The sequence below is a fragment of the Callithrix jacchus genome, chromosome 1 (assembly GCF_049354715.1).
Source record: "Callithrix jacchus isolate 240 chromosome 1, calJac240_pri, whole genome shotgun sequence".
NCBI classification, from domain to species: domain Eukaryota; kingdom Metazoa; phylum Chordata; class Mammalia; order Primates; family Cebidae; genus Callithrix; species Callithrix jacchus.
The window spans coordinates 138,471,172-138,489,367 of NC_133502.1; the positions used below are offsets into that span (position 1 = coordinate 138,471,172).

Genomic DNA, 18,196 nt, shown 5'->3' on the forward strand with positions numbered 1-18,196 from the left:
TTGTTGATGCGTTATCATATTTTCAAGGTATTAGCCTTGAAAATAATAATCCTCTTCTTATTTGGAAACAATTGTTTCTTTTGCTTCTGAAATACATGTTTGAAATCTAGAAGATTGGTAGAACAACTTAAAGATTAAAATTACAACATTTTAAAATCTGAAAAAAATATATTCTAATCACATTCCAGCCTTTAATATCTCACATTCTTTATAAAAGTATGCATAATTATCCCACAATTCATTAGCTTGCTCTTCAGCATGTGACACAATTTGCATAGAACATTTTGCTATTCTAATCTTGGTTTTTCATAACTAACAAGAGAAAGTCCTTTTATATTTCAGTGATTATGTAATCTTCCTTTAGTGGATATGACTTTATCCTATGTCCTCAGCAAATTACTTACAGCAAGATGTAGTTCATTCCCCATCATAATTTAAGATACAAAGTTTCTTCAAACTTCCAATAAAATTCAATTCTGTTCCCCAAACTCAGAATGCATTTGGAGATTTATATGCTTTAAGGGGATAAAAAAATTACTGAGGAATTCTTGACACATGTTAGTATTCAGTATCATCTTATCTCAAACTAAAATTGCTTGAATTATTTCACGTGGAACATTTTATCTGGATAATTCAAACAATTTTATCTAATAGCTCAATTAATTTAATTTGAAGAAAATTATTTTCTAAGGTCAGTGTTTCTATAATGCAGGTGAATTCATTAATGTAAATGAATGAATTTACATTGATAGTATTTGTTTCATATGTTTACTGTCTGTGAACACACACAAACTCACACACACACACACACACACACACCCCTCATTCCAATTCATTTGTTTTTTTCTGTATATTCTAGAGTTTCAAATTCTGAACAGCCTTGCTCAATTATATAAACAAATTTATTGATTTCCATATCAGAATTTGGTATGTGCCTTTATTTACACCAGTCACACATTGATTCGTTCAGGTTAAATAGTATAAAATGTGTAATTAATGTTAAAAGTCCTTATTGTTTTATGTCTAGTATTAAAAAATGTGAACCTCTAAAAAGGCAGTACTACTGAATATCTGTACGTCAAAGAGGTTATCTCTAGCTGCCTATTTTTGGTTCTGATCAAAATTTCAGTTGAACCAATTAATGGTTGTTGTTTTTGTTGTTATTGTTGTTTTAGGTGGAGTCTTTCTTTGTCACCCAATCTGGAGTGCAGTGGTGCCATCTCTTCTCACTGCAACCTCTGCCTCTCGGGTTCAAGTGATTCTCCTGCTTCAGCTTCTGGAATAGATGGGATCACACACACATGCCACCATGCCTGGCTAATTTTTGTATTTTTAGTAGAGACAAGGTTTTGTCATGTTGGCCAGGCTGGTCTCGAACTACTGTCCTCAAGTGACACCCTCCTCTTCTTCCCAAAGTGCTGAAATTACAGGTGTGAGCCCGGCCTCAACTGAACCAATTAATATGTTAAATGTCACAATAGAAGACATGTTAAATTGTAGCACATTTCTTTATATTTTTTCACTTTCTGCCTGAAAAATTTGAGTATATTCCTAAACTCAAAAAGATAAATTTTGAAATAATCAAAGGAGTAAACTCTATAACAAGATTGTGATTGAACAATTGGATCCCTAAGCTGTTGTTTCATATCCAATATAAAGTAAGCCAATACATACTGTAGGAGGCCTGCTAGCCTCAAACGCTCCATAGAGGATTTGATATGGAGAGGAGCACTGGAAATGCTGATTCTAGAATGTTTAGGGGGAGAGGAATCTTTGTGAAACAAATTTTAATACTAATGTCAAAATGAATGGGAGTGCTTCAAGCTATATTAGTTGATTTCTGAAACAAACTCCCTTGATTCTGAGATCATGCTTATAAGAGGAGATTTCTAATAATTTGGTTTCCTATGAAAGTAGTTTATAGAATTCTATTACACTTCCCTATATGTTTATCAAGAGGACTTACTTTGTGTCTGGCATTGTGTAGGCATTATTGAGATTCATCAGGCACTGAGGATACCCAGGATATTACGTTTTGATGAGGGAATGATATAGATAAACATACAGACACTTTCAAAACATTCTTAAGGGCTACTAAAAAAGCATGCTAAACCACATTAGAAAATGTATTCCATGCATTTAAATGTGTATGTTACTGAGTGAGTAAAATTACATTTATGCATAAGTGTGTATAGGCAAAAGAAGACTATAATTATATAAGCAATATGAGTGATTAAATCTGGGAAGAAGGATGAAATGGCTTATCAATGAATTAAAGGTCATTTTATTTTACTTAAATCATGTATTTTTCCTTCAAAAATAATGTGAATGTATTTGTATTTTTCTTGAATATATTAATGCATATATGTACGCCTAAGAGGAGGGAAAGATTTCTAAATAATGAGTAGGAGGAAATCCTGGAAAAAGGTGCAGTGGATGTTTTTCAAGCTCTCCAAACTGCTTCTGTAAAGACTCATAAATTAGAAAGAACACAAGTCTTTCAAGGGGCCGAAAATTGTTTAGTAGACCCGGATGTAGAACTAGACATGGGTAGTAAGAAAGTGAAAAACAATCCTAGCAGCTCACTGCTAGAAGCTGACAGTTTGCCTTAATCATCCCGACTAAACATAAGCAACTTTCTTAGAATAGAATTAATACTGAGGCAAGACCACTCTGTGATACAATAGAATAAGACAAAGAAGGGACACCTACCTTGCCATCACAGAGTAACTAAACATACCCTTCCAAAGGCAAGCAAAAGTGACTACTGTTTCTTTAGTAGAGATAATGTTAGCTCCACTTTGAATTTCTTGTCTTCTAGATTAAAAAAAAAAAAGTAAGGATATGCAGTAATTGACTTATTCCTGCTACCTGACAGCATTCTATCCAGAATTGTCTGCATTTCTCTGAATTTGCTTTACAATCCCTCTGCATATGTCCAGATATTATCATAAGCCTCTCCTAACTTTCTTTGACACAGACACTGTGCTCCTCTGATGTGTATTGTCCCTTGCTACAGGAAGATTCAATAAACCTAAATAGCTTTGACTAAAGTTGTGTGGTGGCCATTGGTTAGTGGGCTTTGATGATAGCTGCAGATGAAATTGGATATTGAGGCTGGAGTGACATCACGAAGATCACACTAAAATATATAATACCAAGGAAATAGCATTTAATTTTATCTTCTTTGGACAGTCATGGGAAGATGTAAACTGTAGGAAGGAGAATTTTGGAATGGTTTAAAACATCATTCTACTGGTAATATAGAAAATTAGTTGGAATAGGCAAAAATTTGAAAGGAAATAATTTGAGAGGAAGCTTTAGTAATCAGGGCAAGAGGTGAAGGGGACCACAATAGGACTGCCAGTGCAGATATTAAAGAGTAGACAAAGAATAAGTGTAGGGCTTGGTAACTGGTCATCACCATACCATGTGTTCAAAACCAATGTGGAAGAAGCATCTCTGGAGGAGGTTGAATGATAAATTGAGTAGCAGTTTGAAGTCCAGGAGGCAATTCAATCTGTTGATTTTAAACTCAGGAGAGATAGTTGGGCTGGAAATACCGATTTGGTTGCCACCAGCAGAGGGATGACAATTACAGCTGTTGAATTTTTATGACTTTATATAGATTCTACACTGAATGAACCAGATGGATCTGCTATTCCAGTTTTTGCTACCTTCTTCTAGCAACTAGTTAATTGACATTCAATTATGAAACATAAAATGAAACTGGATAGGATAATTTGTACATGCTTGAAGAAGACAAGTAAACTAGATTCAGTTGATTAATAGCTACAGATCAGCTATGAGATAAAATAATACATATTCTCTCTTACTCTTGAATCCAAGTTTGTAGGCAGGTAATAATTAGGGACATAATTGTTCAGTTAATTTTCCCAGGTCCAAGGAAATCCATGACAATGTTGGGGATCAGATAAATAGATGCAGGAGTGGAGGATTTTCCTTTGAAAGAGATCTAAACTTTTTTCTTCTTCTTGGGGATATCATATATATGAAAGAGTGACAGTTTGCAATTCCCAGTAAGTAACTGCAGGGAAGGCAATCTTGGCAATCCAGGGTCAGAGGATTTAATTTATTTCCACATGTGTTTCACTCCAGATAAATTTTCAAGACATTCAAGATTTGAGGGAAAATGCATCCCTTTGGGGGTAAATGTTCTTTGCACAGGATTGTTCAGCAATCCTTCCCTGACCTAATAGCTGTAGACCATGAGAATTTATTGTTTGAGTGTACCCTTATTTATTTCTTAGTCACAACCTTTGGCAATATGAAGGAGTATGTTGTACATATAATAACAGTGAACATTCAGGCAGTAGACACACATTACCTACATTGTCTTTTTTAGTCATCATCATAACCTTATGCACCTATTAACAACTTAATCCTGATTTTATGGTCGAAACAACTGAGACTTGTAGAAATTCTCTGTTATAATAAAACTACTAGAAAGACTAAATATTTTTTAGGTGTGACTTCTTCCCAACTTGATCTATAGATTCAATCCTATAAAAATTGCAGCAAGTTATTTTGTGATCTTGATGAAATAATTTTATATTTTATATGGGGAAACAAATAACATAAAATAGCCAGCACAAAATGGAAGAAGAATAAAATTGTAAGACTAACTCTACCTGACTTCAATACCTATTATAAAACTATGGTAATCAAAACAATATAGTCCTTTTGTAAGTATAGACAAATTAATGGAACACAATACAGAGTCCCTAAATAGATCCACACAAATATAGTCAACTGATCTTTCATAAAGCAGCAGAGGCAATATAATGGAGCAAAGATGTTTTTGTTTTTCACAAATATTACTGAAACAACCAGACATTCATATGCAAAAATTAAAAAAAAATCTAGATGCAAACCTTATACCATTAACAAAAATCAACTCGGGGAGGATCCCAGATGGCCGAATAGGAACAGCTTCGGACTGCAGTTCCCAGCACAAACAACATTGAGGGTGAGTGCCCACCACATTTCTAAGCAAATTTTCACTGCCCAAAGACAAGGAGATTCCTGGGACAAAAAGTGCCATGAGTTTTCAGCACAGCGGTTTCAGCCAGTACTGCGTTGGCACACAGAAACTCACACAAATCTGGGCCTGGAACACCTGGGCAACAGAGCCCCACATTCAACTGAATGGGAGGGGGCAGAGAAAGGGAGCCAGGCAGTCTGGCTCAGAGGGTACCACCTCCACAAAACAAGCAATCTGAAACACTCTGGATTGAGAGTTTCTCAGCAAGCACAGCTGGACCCAGGACAGTCCAGTTCAGTGTGGGGATGGGTGTCTGCCACTACCGAGGCAGTCCACCACTACGCAGGCAGTTCACAGAGCAGCTGGGAAGAGCCCGTGGCAGCTCAACCAGTCCTCTGCTGGCAAACTGTGACTAGATTACTCTGTGTGGAGCAGGGCATGTATGAAAAAAGGCAGCAGAATGACAGGAACTTATAAATAAAGCCAACCTTCCTAGGACAGAGCACCTGGGAAAAGAGGCAGATATGAGTTCCACTGTAGCAGACTTTAAAGTACCTGCCCAGCATTTCTGCACAGAACAGCAGAGCTCCCAGCACAGCACTTGAGCTCCTATAAGGGTCAGACTGTCTCCTCAAGCAGCTCCTTGACCCTGGTATACCCAAAGAGACACCTCGTAAAGGAGAGCTAAGGCCGACATCTGGCAGGTACACTTCTGGGACGAAGATAACAGAAGAAGAAACCAGCATCAACACTTACTTTTCTGCAGCCCCTGTGGGTGATCCCCACTCAAGCAGGACCTCCAGCAGTCCTGCAGCAGAGGGGCCTGACTGTTAGAAGGAAAACTAAAAAACAGAAAGAAATAGCTTCAACATCAACAAAAAGGATGTCCACTCAGAGACCCCATCTGAAAGTCACCAACTCCAAAGACCATGGGTAGATAAAGCCACTAAGATGGGAAGAAACCAGTGTGAATGGATTAAAACACCAAAAACCAGAATGCCTCTCCTTCTCCAAAGGATCACAACTCCTCACCAGCTAGGGATCAAAGAAGGATGCAGAATGAATCTGGTGATTTGACAGAAATAGGCTTCAGAAGGTGGGGAATAACAAACTTCCTGAGCTGGAAGAACATGTGCTAACCCAATTCAAAGAAACTAAGAACCTAGAAAAAAAGGTTAGGTGATATGCTAATTAGAATAAACAACTTAGAGAAGAATATAAACAACTTGATGGAGCTAAAAAACACAGCACGAGAACTTCACAAAGCATACACAAGTTTCAATAGCCGAATCGACCAAGCAGAAGAAAGGATATCAGAGATAGAAGATCAACTCAATGAAATAAAATGAGAAGGCAAGAATAAAGAAAAAAGAGTAAAAAGAAATGAATAAACCCTCCAAGAAATATGGAATTAAGTGAAAAGACCTAATCTACGTTCGATAGGTATACCTGAATGTGATGGAGAGAATGAATCCAAGCTGGAAAACACTCTTCAGGATATTATCCAGGAGAACTTCCCCAACCTAGCAATGCAGGCCAATGTTCAAGTCCAGGAAATACAGAGAACACCACAAAGATATTCCTCAAGAAGAGCAATCCCAAGGCACATACTTGTCAGATTCACCAGGGTTGAAATGAAGAAAAAAATGCTAAGGGCAGCCAGAGAGTAAGGTCGGTTACCCACAAAGGGAAGCCCATCAGACTCACAGCAGATCTCTCAGCAGAAACCCAACAAGCTGGAGAAGAGTGGGGGCCAATATTCAAGATCCCTTTAAGAAATTTTAAACTAGAATTTCATATCCAGCCAAACTAAGCTTCATAAGTGAAGGAGAAAGAAAATTCTTTATGGAAGAGCAATTGCTGAGAGAGTTAATCACCACCAGGCCTACCTTACAAGAGCTCCTGAAAGAAGCACTAAACAAGGAAAGGAACAATCAGTACCAGCCACTCCAAAAACGTACCAAATGGTAATGACCATTGACACAATGAAAAAAAATGCATCAAGATAGCATCAAAATGGTAGGATCAAATTCACACATAACAATATTAACCTTAAATGTAAATGGACTAAATGCCCCAATCAAAAGACACAGACTGGCAAATTGGATATAAAGAGAACAAGACTTGTCGGAGTGCTGTATTCAGAAAACCCATCTCACATGCAGGGACACATATAGGCTTAAAATGAAGGGATGGAGGAAGATTTACCAAGCAAATCCAGAGCAAAAAAAAGCAGGAGTTGCAATCCTAGTCTCTGATAAAATGGAATTTAAACCAATAAAGATCATAAGAGACAAAGAAGGGCATTACATAATGGTAAAAGGATCAGTGCATCAAGAAAAGCTAATAATTCTAAATATGTATACACCTAATACAGGAGCATCCAGGTACAAAAAACAAGTTCTTAATGACCAACAAAGAGACTTAGACTCCCACACAATAATAGTGGGAGATTTTAACACTCCACAGTCAATATTAGGTAGATCAATGAGACAGAAAATTAACAAGCATATCCAGGACTTGAACTCAGATCTGTATCAAGTGGACCTAATAGACATCTACAGAAATCTCCACCCCAAATCCACAGAGTATACGTTCTCCTCAGCACCCCATTGCACCTACTCTAAAATGGAACATATAATTGGAAGTAAATCACTCCTCAGCAAATGCAAAAGAATGGAAATAATGACAAATAGTCTCTCAGACCACAGAGCAATCAAATTAGAACTTGGAATTAAGAAACTATCTCAGAACCGCACAGCTTCATGGAAACTAAACAACTTGCTTGTGAATGTCCTCTGTATAAACAATGAAATGAAGGTAGAAATAAAGATGTTCTTTGAAACCAATGAGAATGAAGACACAACATACCAGAATCTCTGGGACACATTTACAGCAGTGTCTGGAGGGAAATTTATAGCAATAAATGCCCACTGGAGAAGTGAGAAAAGTTCTAAAATTGACATCCTATCATCAAAATTGAAAGAGCTAGAGAAACAAGACCAAAAAACCTCAAAAGCTAGCAGAAGACAAGAAATAGCTAAGATCAGAGCAGAACTGAAAGAGATAGAGACATGAAAACCCTTTAAAAAAGTCAATAAATCCATGAGCTGGTTTTTTGAAAAGATCAACAAAATAGACAGACCACTAGCAAGATTAATAAAAAAGAAAAGGGAGAAGTATCAAATAAATGCAAAAAAAAAAAAAAAAAAAAAAACAACGATAAAGGGGATATCACCACTGACTCCACAGAAATACAAACTACAATCACAGATTACTAAAAACAACTATAAGCACTTAAACCAGTAAACCTGGAAGAAATTGATAAATTCCTGGACACTTGCACCCTCCCTAGCCTAAACCAGGAAGAAGGTGAAACCTTGAATAGACCAATAACAAGGGCTGAAGCTGAGGTAGCAATTAATAGCCTACCAACCAAAAACAAGTTCATGTCCAGATGGGTTCACAGCTGAATTCTACTAGATGTACAAAGAGGAGCTGGTACCATTCCTTCTGAAACTATTCCAAACAATCCAAAAAGAGGGAATCATTCCCAAATTATTTTATAAAACCAACAACATGCTGATACCAAAACCCAGCAGAGACTCAACAAAAAAAGAAAATTTCCTTGATGAACATAGATGCAAAAATCTTCAATTAAATACAGGCAAGCAATTGCAAAAGCACATCAAAAAGCTTATCCATCACGATCAAGTAGGCTTCATCTTGGAGATGCAAGGCTGGTTCGGCATATGCAAGTCCATAAACATAATCCACCACATAAACAGAACCAAAGACAAAACCACATGATTATCTCCTTAGATGCAGAGAAGGCCTTCAACAAAATTCAACAGCCCTTTATGCTAAAAACTCTCAATAAACTAGGTATCCAAGGAACATATCTCAAAACAATAAAAGCTATTTATGACAAACCTACAGCCAATATCATACTGAAAGAGAAAAAACTGGAAGCAATCCCTTTGAAATCTCACACTAGACAAGGATGCACTCTCTCACCACTCCTATTCAATATAATATTGGAAGTTCTAGCCAGAGCAGTTAGGCAAGAAAAAAAATAAAGGGTATTCAATTAGGAAAAGAGCAAGTCAAATTGTCTCTATTTACAGACGACATGATTGTATATTTAGAAGACCCTATCATCTCAGCCCGAAAACTCCTTAAACTGATAAACAACTTCAAGAAAGTCTCAGGATACAAAATGAATGTGCAGAAATTACAAGCATTTCTATATTCCAATAAGAGATTAACAGAGTTTCCTCATGAGCAAACTCCCATTCACAATTGCTATAAAGAGAATAAAATACCTAGTAATACAACTAACAAAGGATGTAAAGGACCTCTTCAGGGAGAACTACAAACCACTGCTCAAGGAAATAAGAGAGGACACAGACAGATGGAGAAACATTCCATGCTCATGGTTAGGAAGAATTAATATCCAGAAAATGGCCATACTGCCCAAAGTAATTCATAGATTCAGTGCTATCTCCATCAAGCTACCAATAGCCTTCTTCACAGAACTGGAAAAAACCACCTTAAACTTCATATGGAACCAAAATAGAGCCACCACAGGCAAAACAATTCCTAAGCAAAAAGAGCAAAGCCTTAGGCATCACGCTACTTGATTTCAAACTGTACTAAAAGGCTACAGTAATCAAAACAGCATGGTACTGGTACCAAAACAGAGATATAGACCAATGGAAAAGAACAGAGTCCCTGGTAGCAATGCCACACATCTGCAACCATCTAATCTTTGACAACCCTGACAAAAACAAGCAATGGGGAAAGGATTCCCTGTTTAATAAATAGTGTTGGGAAAGCTGGCTAGCAGTGTGCAGAAAGCAGAAAATGGACCCATTCTTGACACCTTACACTAAAATTAACTCCAGATGGGCTAAAGACTTAAACATAAGACCTAACACCATAAAAACCCTAGAAAAAAACCTAGGTAAAACCATTAAGGACATAGGCATAGGCAAGGACTTCATGGCTAAAACACAAAAAGCAATGGCAACAAAAGCCAATATAGAAAAATGGAACCTAATTAAACTCCAGAGCTTCTGTACAGACAAAGAAACAATCATTAGCATGAACTGGCAACCAACAGAATAAGAAAAAATTTTTAAAATCTACCCATCTGATAAAGGGCTAATATCCGGAATCTACAAAGAACTTAAACAGATTTACAAGAAAAAAACAAACAAATCTGTCCAAAAGTAGGTGAAGGCTATGAACACACACTTTTCAAAAGAAGACATGTATGAATCCAACAAACATATGAAAAAAATGCTCTCCATCACTGATTATTAGAGAAATGCAAAACAAAACCACATTGAGATACCACCTCAGGTCAGTTAGAATGGTGATCATTAAAAAATCTGGAGACAACAGATGCTGGAGAGAATGTGGCAAAATAGGAACACTTTTACACTGTTGGTGGGACTGTAAAGTAGTTCAACCATTATGGAAGACAGTGTGGCACTTCCTCAAGTACCTAGAAAGAGAAATTCCATTTGACCCAGCAATCCCATTACTGGGTATATAACCAAAGGATTATAAATCATTCTATTATAAAGACCCATAAGCATATATGTTCATAGAGGCACTGTTTACAATAGCAAAGACCTGGAGCCATCCCAAATGCCCATGGATGATAGACTGGACAAGGAAAATGTGGCACATATACTCCATGGAATACTATGCAGCCATAAAAAATGATGAGTTTATGTTCTTTGTAGGGACATGGATGAATCTAGAAATCATCATTCTCAGCAAGCTGACACAAGAATAGAAAATCAAACACCGCATGTTGTCACTCATAGGCGGGTGATGAACAATGAGAACACATGGACACAGGGAGGCGAGCATCACAGAGTGGGGTCTGTTGGGGGGTGGAAGGGAGGGACAGCAGAGGCATGGAAAGGTCAGGGAGGGATAATGGGGAGAAATGCTAGATATAGGTGACGAGGGGATGGAGGGAGCAAACCACATTGCCATGTGTGTACCTATGCTACAATCCTGCATGATCTGCACATGCACCCCAGAACCTAAATTACAATAAAAAAGAAAAAAATAGTGAAAAATAATTAACTCAAGATGGATTAGAGACTTAAATGTAAAATGTAAAGTTGTGAAATTTCTGTAAGATAAGATAGGGGAAGGCCTATATGACCTTGTTTATAGAGATGAATTTTTACAGACAACAACAAAGGCACAATCCATGAAAGAAATAGATGAAAACTAGACTTTATTAAAATTAATATAGCTAGTTGATATTGAAACTGACTCCAGAGGTAGAAATCTTAACAAATAAGCTTTTATTTACATAGTATAAAAATAAATGCATAGTCTTCTGATGATCATCAACCTAACCATTATCTTGCTGTGTTATCAACTTAATCATTATATTGTTCTTATTTGATAGTAATCACTTACTCATAGTTTATGATTTGTTATATGATATCAATGTCTGCCAAATATTATACTGGTATAAGTTAACCTTTGACATATTAATGATAGTATTGTGGTTTTATTTTTTTAATTTTAATATTAATTTTTGAGGCTGAGTCTTGCTCTTGTCTCCACATGCAGTGACATGATCTCAGCTCATTGTAACCTCCACCTTCCAGGTTCAAGCAATTCTCCTGCCCCAGCCTCCCATGTAGCTGGGATTACAGTTGCCCACTACCATGCATGGCTAACCTTTTTTTTTAGTAGAGATGGGGTTTCACCATGTTGGCCAGGCTGGTCTCAGACTCCTGACCTCAGGTGATCCACCCACATTGGCTTCCCAAAGTGCTGGGATTATAGGCATGAGCTACTGTGCCCAGCTGTATTGTGGTTTTAATTTCTCTCTTAGAAAATAATCATAATCATCTTCTTTTTTTTTAAATCTCATCTGAAAATTAGAAAGTTATTTTATAATCACTTTTCCTCTCATGTATATTCTCTTAAACAACAGAGGGTTTTAACATAGATGTATTCATCCTTTCTTTTTCTGTTGTTTATTTGGTTTTAGCACCTATAGCTTTGATCTATCACTCCACCTTCTGTTTTCCCTTAGATCACATCTGGCATTCTATCTGCAAATCTTGGCGTATTTCTTTAAAATGCAGTTTTAGGGGCCCCCACATTACATCTACCAAATCAGAGTCTCTAGTGATGAAGCCTATGAATCTCCATTTTTATCAAGAACTCTAAATAAGTATTATCCACATTATAGTTTGACAACCACAGCTATAGGAAGGGATGATTGAATATAATTTTCTAGATGCTTTACCCAGCCGCTAATTTTTAATTACATATGATGAAAATAACACAAAATTTGTTTTTATTTTCTCTGAAATTGCAGATAATACATTACTACTCTGCATTCCTTACAATTTTTGAAAGATATTTTCAGAAGCATATAATTAGTGTAATAGCGTAATCATACAGACAAAGCTCAAGTGTGGAAAGATACATTTTATTTAACATATGATTAAGTGTTAGAATTCACCAACAGTAATTATCACTTTAAAGAACAAAGAAGATTCACAGCTATGAACACAGTGGATCAAAGTTACATATGGAAAGGGAATGAAGGAGAAGAAGCCAGATATTTCTTACCAAGAAATCAGAGATTTTCTTTATTTTATAGCTAGCCTAACCCAAAGTAGGGACAAAAGGCAAGATAATTATATAAAGCAATGGCATCATCATTAAGTTTGTCAAGTTCCTTAGAAGAAAAATCATGAAATAATCAGTCTCACTACTTTCAAAGTTAATAGAAACATAAAAGAAGTTATAGTAAATAACATAAAAGATACATTGGTTTTATATTATAGTTAGGTAGTGGAAAGATTATGATGATAAGGCAGGAAGGGGAAGCCATAGAGGCAGAAAATAAGAGGGCAAAGATATGAAGGTATACATATTAGCAATCAGTAGAAAAAGGTGAAGGAAGCAAACATCTTCTAAAGCTGCTATAATAGTCATCACATAATATCAATTTCCTTCTTCTTTAGTAGCAGATCCTTAATATTTCTTAGGGACTTGATGTTTCAGCTAAATGACAATACTTCCCAGCCTTTCTTAATGTAGGCATGACATTGAGACAAAATTTGAACATATATAAGGAAACCATAAAAGTGGCTTTCAGGGAGACCTTTTAGCTGGGAGAAGCATCCTTTGTCCCTCCCTCTTTCTTGGTCCTTCTTCTGGAAATTTGGATGGAGTGGAGAGCTTAAGAAACTCTCTTGCCCCATGAAATATACTTGAGCACAGATGCCAAGCCAGGGCAGGATAGTAGAGTAATAGACAGAGCTCCAGCTCCTTGATGATGCCACACCAACCCTGTGTTGCCGAAATCTGAGATTTTTATTGCTTTGGGATTCTTACAGCAGAGAAAAACATCATGCAGACTGTTATCCAGAGAAAGGTATCCTGCCTTGTAGATTGTGGGCTTAGACCCAATGATGGGTGGCACTTTAGAGTTTTTGCTCATTAATTAGTTATTTTATTTGATACCTTTAAATATGTGATCATTCAAATTTTTAATTTCTTCAACAATTCATTGCTGAGTCATTTGCAGTACACAATGATCTAAGGGTCTCAGACAAAAATCTCCTTTGTCATAGATCCTACCTACTTACTACACTTTTTAAGCAACTGCTTTATAATTTACCCTCATTAAGCTGACTTGTATTTTTTGCTGTCTAAAAGTGCTATGTCAGAACAAAGGCAACTAGAAAAGACCCTACAGGAATGAAACAAAGTTCTGAGCCTAATAGCTTTGATCATATGATCATTTGCATATAAAGTTTGTCAATTTTTTATTATTATGATGGATTGAGATGATCAATATTTGTCATTAGAATACTCAGTAAGTTACTAAAAACTATTAAATTCTGAATTCACATCTCATGTTCTTGTTGATCACTGCAATATGGATTCTGGTCAACCAGCAGCAGTGTTCTTGAGTTCAGATTTTCAATCCGAACTGCAGTCCCTTTCTAGGTCAGTGGCAAAGGGAAATTTTCCCAGGAGCAGAACTTTGAGCAGTGCCCCTCACTGGGCACTTCACTTACAAGGAAAAATGGCCAAATATGTGATTATACACCAATTCATGGGCTGCAGCCAATGGTTTCACTGGATGGTAAGAGACTTAGAAGAAGCATAATTATAAAATTGGCAATGAAGGTATTTGGGGAAGAGGAATGTATATAGAACTTTCTGAGTGGTCAAAAACTGTGAAGATATTTGTATCTCATGTCAGTGCTCACCAAAGGGTGACTTCAGGAAGGAGTGTTTTAATAAGCAGATAGGGTGATTTCCACAAACATCAGCCTCTTTCCCTAGCCAACCCTGTCATTGCCCAACGGGCCCATGAACAAAGCAGCCATTGTGCCAGGGTTGGAGGCTATGTCAGAGCTCAGCAACATGGACTTCCACTCACAAATGCTAACCTGGATACAGCCACTGCTGAGTGTCCAATTTGCCAGCACCAGAGACCAAAACCGAGCCCTCAATAAGGCACCATTCCTCAGGGTGATTAGCCAGCTACTTGGTGGCAGGTTGATTATATTGGGCCTCTTCCGTCATGGAAAAGGCAGTGGTTTGTCCTCATAAGAATAGACACTTACTCCAGATATGAATTTGCCTATCCTGTACACAATCCTTTTGCCAAGACTAACATCCATGGACTCAGGAAATATCCACTGTCATGATATTCCACACAGCATTGCCTCTGACCAAGGCACTCACTTTATAGCTAAAGAAGTGCAGCAGTGGACTTATGCTCATGGAATTCATTGGTCTTACCATGTTCTCCATCAGTCTGAAGCAGCTGGGTTGATAGAATGATGGAATGAACTTTTGAAGTCACAATTACAACACCAACTAGATGACAGTACTTTGCAGACCTGGGGCAAAGTTCTCCAAAGGCTGTATATGCTCTGAATCAGTGTCCATTATATAGTAGTGTTTCTCCCATAGCCAGGAATCATGGGTCGAGGAATCAAGAGGTGTAAATATTACCATGCCCCATAGTTAAGGTCAATGGGAAACTACAACAGCCCAATCTAGGCAGACTGCAAATGGCCCAGACCCTTCAAGAATAAAGGTTTGGGTTACTCCATCAGGTAAAAATCCATGACCTGCTGTGGTGCTTGCTGAAGGCAAAGGGAATACAGAGTATGTAACTGAAGAAGGTAGTCATCAATACCAGATATGACCATGTGATCAGTTGCAGAAATGAGGACTGTAATTGTCATGAGTATTTCCTACTTATTTTGTTAAGAACATATTTGTGCATGTATACACTTGTACTAATAAAATATCTTCACTTTATTTTTTTGTTGTTGTTTATCATGTGACATAAGATTTGTTGACCTCAGCATTTAAGTGTTATTAGCTTTCTGTTATAGCATTTAGGTTAAGGATTAGTGCACTTCCAGTAGTATGAAGGATAGCTGTATTATGTTAGGCATAATTATGACTTTATTATTGTCTTTATTGAGGATTATGTATGATTTCAGAAGATGTTTATGGGCTCAAGTTGACAAGGGGTGGGCTTGTGATGGTTCATATTGAATGTCAACTTGATTGGATTGAAGAAATGAAAGTACTGTTCTTGGGTGTGTCTGTAAGGGTGTTGCCAAAAGAGATTAACGTTTGAGTCAGTGGACTGGAAGAAGCAGACCAACCCTCAGTCTGCGTGGGCACTGTTTAATCAGCTGCTAGCACAGTAAAGCAGGCAGAAGTTGGAAAGAAAAGACTTGCTGAGTTGTCTGGCCTTCATCTTTCTCCCATGCTGAATGCTTCCTGCCCTCAAACATCGGAATCCAAGTTCTTCAACTTTTGTGCTCTTGGGCTTACACCAGTGGTTTGCCAGGGACTCTCAGCGTTTAGCCACAGAATGAAAACTTCACTGTCAGCTTCTCTCCTTTTGAGGTTTTGGGATTTGGACTGGCTTCTTTGTTCCTCAGCTTGCAGATGGCCTTTTGTGGGACTTCACCTTTTGGTGTGTGAGTAAATACTCTTTAATAAACTCTCCTTCATATATGCATCTGTCCTATTAATTATGTCCCTCTAGAGAACCCAGACTAATAAAATGTCCTTTACCCAATTTTTAATGCAATTGTTTATTGTTTGTTTGCTTGAGTTCTGTGTAGATTCCAGATATTAGTTTTTTGTTGGAGGAATAATAAGTAGTTTATTCTATTCTGTGTTTGTCTGTTTGTTCTGTTGATTAATTTTCTTACCTGTGCGAAAGCTTTTGAGTTCAATTAAGTTCCATTGGTCAATTTTTTTTGTGGTTGCATTTGCTTTTGGGTACTTTGTCATAAATTATTTGTTTAGACCAAGGTCCAGATGAGTTTTTCCTAGGTTTTCTTCTGAGATTTTTATGGTTCAGGTTTTCTGTTTAGTTATTTAATCCATTCGTGTCAAGTTTTGTACAAGGCCAAAGACACAGGTCCAGTTTTACTCTTCTGCAAGTGGCTATTCTAACACCATTTATTGAATAATGTGTTGATCATTGTTTATTTTTGTCAATTTAGCCAAAAACAAATCAGTCATAGGTATGTGGCTTTATTTCTTGGTTTTCTCTTCTATTCCACTGAGGCTATGTGTCTCTTTTTGTACCAGTATCATGCTGTTACTATAGCAATCTGAAGTGACTTGGTATGATGCTTCCAGATCTGTTCATTTACTTAGGAGTGCTTTGGCTATTTGGGCTTAAAAAATTCTATATAAACTGTAGAATTATTTTTTCTAATTCTGTGAAAATTATGTTGGTAATGGATAGAATTGCATTCAATTTCTAGATTGCTTTCAGTAATATAGTCAATATAATAATATTTATTCACCTAATCAATGAGCATGGGATGTGTTTTTCATTTGTACCATCTACAATTTTTTTATAGGTGTTTTACAGTTCTCTTTGTAGAGATCTTTTACCTCCTTGGTTAATGATACTTCCAGGTATTTTATTTTCTATGTGGCTATTGTAAATGAGGTTGAGTTCTTAATTGGTTCTCAGCTTGAATGTTATTAGTGCATAGGAATGCTATTGAATTTTGTGTGTTAATTTTGTATCCTGAGACTACTGAAGTTGCCTATCAAGGCTAGGAGTCTTCTATAGGAGTCTTTAGGGGTTTATAATTATATCATTATATCATCAGTAAATAGAGATAATTTGACTTCTTCTTTTCCTTTTGTTGTTGTTGTTTTCTTGCCTAATTGCTCAGGCTTCTAATACAACCTTCAATAGGAGTGGTGAGAGTGGGCATCTGGTCTTGTCCCAGTTCTTAGAAAAAATGTTTTCATCTTTCCAAATGCGATATTATGTTGGATGTTGGTTTGTCATTTATGGTTTTTATTATGTTGAGATATGTTCCATCTTCAAGTCTGTTGAGGGTATGTATCATGAAGGGATGTTGGATTTTATTAAATGCTTTTTTTTGCATCTATTAAGATGATCATAAGGTTTGGCTCTTAGTTCTCTTTATGTGGTAGGTTACATTTATTGATTTGCATATGTTGAACTGCCCTTGCATCTCTGGAATAAAGCCCACTTGATCATGATAAGTTATGATCAAACAGCATATCAAAAACCACTTGTTAGCATTCACTAGCATTTTGTTGAGGACTTTTGCATCTATGTTCTTTAGAACATTGTTCTGTAATTTTTTTTTTGGTTGTTTTGTCTTTGTCTAATTTTGGGTATTGGGTGATACTGGTTTCATAAAATAGGTTAGGGGAAGATCCCTCCTCCATGATTTTTAAAGCTAGTTTCAGTAGAATTGGCACCAGCTCTCCTTTGTATATCTGGTAATATTCAGCTATGAATCCATCTTGTCTTGGGCTTTTTTAAAAATTATTATTTTTATGAGGTTTTTTTAAATTACCGACTTAAATTTCATTACTAGTTATTAGTCTGTTTAGGGTTTCTGTTTCTTCCTGGTTCAACCTAGGAGGTTTTGTTCCTAAGAATTTATCCATTTGCTGTAGTTTTTTACTTTGTGAGCATAGAGATATCTACAGTCATCTCTGATGATTTCTTTTATTCCTCTGGTATCACTTGTGATGTTACGTTTATTATTTCATTGTGCTTATTTGATTTCCTCTTTTTTCTTGGTTAGTCTAGCTAGTGGTCTATCAATATAGATTATTCTTTAAAGAAAACCTACC

At 36.7% G+C, this 18,196-nt stretch overlaps 1 long non-coding RNA gene across 1 annotated transcript in view; it reads left to right on the forward strand.

Annotated features, from left to right (window-relative positions):
* The window catches only part of LOC144579402 (uncharacterized), a 139,899-nt gene extending 131,678 nt beyond the window's left edge, over positions 1-8,221 (forward strand). Inside the window, exon 3 of the long non-coding RNA XR_013526838.1 lies at positions 1,176-8,221. This is a non-coding gene — a long non-coding RNA (uncharacterized LOC144579402). The remainder of the gene's footprint in view (positions 1-1,175) is intronic.
* The last annotated feature ends 9,975 nt before the right edge of the window (positions 8,222-18,196 follow it).